This window comes from Aplysia californica, unplaced genomic scaffold (assembly GCF_000002075.1).
Source record: "Aplysia californica isolate F4 #8 unplaced genomic scaffold, AplCal3.0 scaffold00424, whole genome shotgun sequence".
In the NCBI taxonomy this organism is placed as follows: Eukaryota; Metazoa; Mollusca; class Gastropoda; order Aplysiida; family Aplysiidae; genus Aplysia; species Aplysia californica.
The window spans coordinates 108287-110978 of record NW_004797694.1 but is presented as its reverse complement, the minus strand read 5'-3'; the positions used below and the strand labels follow the sequence as shown (position 1 = coordinate 110978).

The 2692-nt window shown below is 45.8% G+C and overlaps 1 protein-coding gene across 1 annotated transcript in view; it reads right to left on the bottom strand.

The window, feature by feature from the left end:
• The window catches only part of LOC101846902, a 27517-nt gene extending 25028 nt beyond the window's left edge, over positions 1-2489 (bottom strand). The window contains exon 1 of the mRNA XM_005104538.3: positions 2310-2489. The gene's annotated coding sequence lies outside the window, so the exon portion shown is untranslated. The remainder of the gene's footprint in view (positions 1-2309) is intronic.
• Between the last annotated feature and the right edge of the window lie 203 nt (positions 2490-2692).

Sequence of the window (2692 nt, the reverse complement as noted above, 5' to 3'; positions counted from 1 at the left end):
TTGTAAATCCTGTAAAAGCATCGCTTCAAGCACTCCTAGTTCTAGAGTCTATACCCCCCCCCCCCCTCCCAACAAGTCCCGAAATACATGAACTTAGAAAGTGGCTATTCTCACCCGCCCGGAAGTTCTCTCTCTCTCTGTCTCTTTCTGAATACTGTCTATCGGTGTGGACGATCAAATTGACCAAAACAAAGTTAAAAAATGATGTTAAAACACAAAAGTAAATTAATTTGGTTGTCTACAAAGATGCTACGCCTATTTAACTTTTCGAATCGAGCCGAACTACGCGGGTCGCCATTTTGTTTTGCCCGGAAATTCTCGCGCTACTCCTCTCTCTCTCTCTCCACTGCCCACAGACAAAATTGTACGCTTTTAGTAGGCTACAATTGTAATGGAACGTTTGTTCACGGCACAGAATTCTACAATTTTTCTGTTATCACAGTGTAGAATTCTGTGGTTTAGGTTGAACGCAAAATTTGGTGAACGCGCACCGGGTGAGAATAGCCACAAGACTCGCCTGCACTATTCTCACTCCGGGAGAGAATAGAGGTGGCCATGAACTTAAGCTGACCCCGTCAACGGACGGTCCCCGACACGCAGAAGTCACACGGCGAAGATATGTCACGTCACGCGAATGCGTGATCGAAACAATTTTATTAACGGGTCCGACTAACTGCGCGTTCACACCAAACACTTGTATGAGCGACAGTCGTTCTACTTCTAGGATAACGACGGCGGCCGACCGACCAAATGTACCAACAAATCTATTTAAATCCCTCATGTGTTCAGACAAAAGCAACGACAACGGCCGTACGTTAGTCTTGTCAGCGCAGTTACATGTAGTTGTGTAAGGGTTAGAAAGACTGTCGCTCGTCCGAGTGTTTGATGTGAACGCGCAGTTACCAGACCTCCGACAAGGCTTGTTTTGATTGAAAGTAACAGCGGAACTACGAACATTATCGATTATTAAATGTCCCAAATTGTAACAGTTACCAGGCTATCATCGGAGAATTCTGAGTGCAGGCAAAGATCACACACAACTTGGGGCGAGTCAACTACTAAATGCGGCATCGATATTTCGGGAAATAGTGCTCCGAGTTCCCACTGACAAAAAGTTCATCGTGTGCTTCCAGCGATAAAGGAGAAGGCAGAGTAAGTTTTTAGAAAGATCCTGCACAACAGCAGACTGGGACAAAAAATTGGGATACACGTGAACGAAATCGGGAAAATCGGGATGCTTGAGATTTGGGGCAAAAAATCGGGATATCCCAACTAAATCGGGTCTGCCACACAGGTATTGAACGCAGGCTAGGGGCGGGCACGAGACGAGCCGAGTACTCGTTTCTCACGAGAAATGCACTTCCCGTCGCTGCCCGGGCACTAAACTACTGCCCGGTACCGAGAAGTGATACTGCTTGTTGGCTAGACATAACGAGTAACAGTAACGAAAGTGAGAGGCGAGAAATGACACGCAGACAGTGCCACCCATCACCGTGCTGTCCTGTGTGTGACACTGAAAGCGAGGGGAGAGGGCGGCGAGACGAGGCGAGTGGGGAGTTGATCAGGGCCTAGGCCTAGATCTCCCTACCTTCCTTCACCGCCTGCGTCACAGGGCTAGCCTAGTTTAGATCCCGGCCACGACCGTCCTTCTCGATAAGCTAATTGCCCGTACTGCGGGGCGAGAAGAGAAATTGGTCACGAGACAAGAAGCATTTCTCGGGACACGACACGAGAAGCATTTCTCGGGACCGGGCGAGAAGTAGGTCAGCTTCTCAGTCTTCTCGCTCGGGAAGGAAAAAGCGCTTCTCATTCTCGCCCGTAGTATGCCTACAAAAGCAAAGGCCCCGCGCTAAAACTAAAGTGCTAAAGACAAAATCAAGAATCTGGTCTGTACAGTAACCAGGTCTTTCTAGATCTAGATCTTGATCTAGATTCTAGTAGTATTAGTAGAGGAAGAGACTTTGCAGTGAGAAGACTTCTTTTTGCTGAACCAGACACAAAAAAGAAAGGAGTCAAATGAAGTGATAGACGTCCAATGCCATGATGGCATGAGCCATACATGAGTGTCACAGTGTGCATGTTAGCTTTGAGCTTTAAAATTGCGAACACATTTAGGAATTCGTTCTATATCAAACAAGCAAATTTATTTATTAATTTTAAGTCAGGTTTTTAATTAATAATGTTATCGTTATCATTTGAATTTCATTTTTTTATTTTCGTACGGATTTTCCACGGATCTTCGTAGAAATTTTTCATCATTATATTATAAATGAGGGCCTGTGTGTGCTACTGAGTGAACCCATCCTTACCTTTATGCATCCAGTTGAAAAGGGGGGCTAATGGAAAGATCTGGTTAAATTCCAATCCTTGTACTTGCAAGTAGCCTAACGCTACATGTTTCGGCATCAACGTTGTTGAGCTTCGACTGTTGATCGCGTTCGTGCAATGACGTCCATGCCATATGACGTTTTCTGGCCACAACCAACTACCAGGCGGGACTGTGCTAAAAATAGATGAACTCTTCACCTGTGGTGGGGCGGCAGGCCACCTGTTTTTACCCACGACAGGCCAAAGTTTGCCGCTTTGGCTATGTTTTCCCTTATTACAATCGGGGGGGGGGGAGAGAATCTATAGTACGTGGATTGCAATTATTTTTTGTTCTAGCTGTTCTAAACGTCTTACTAATGTTCGT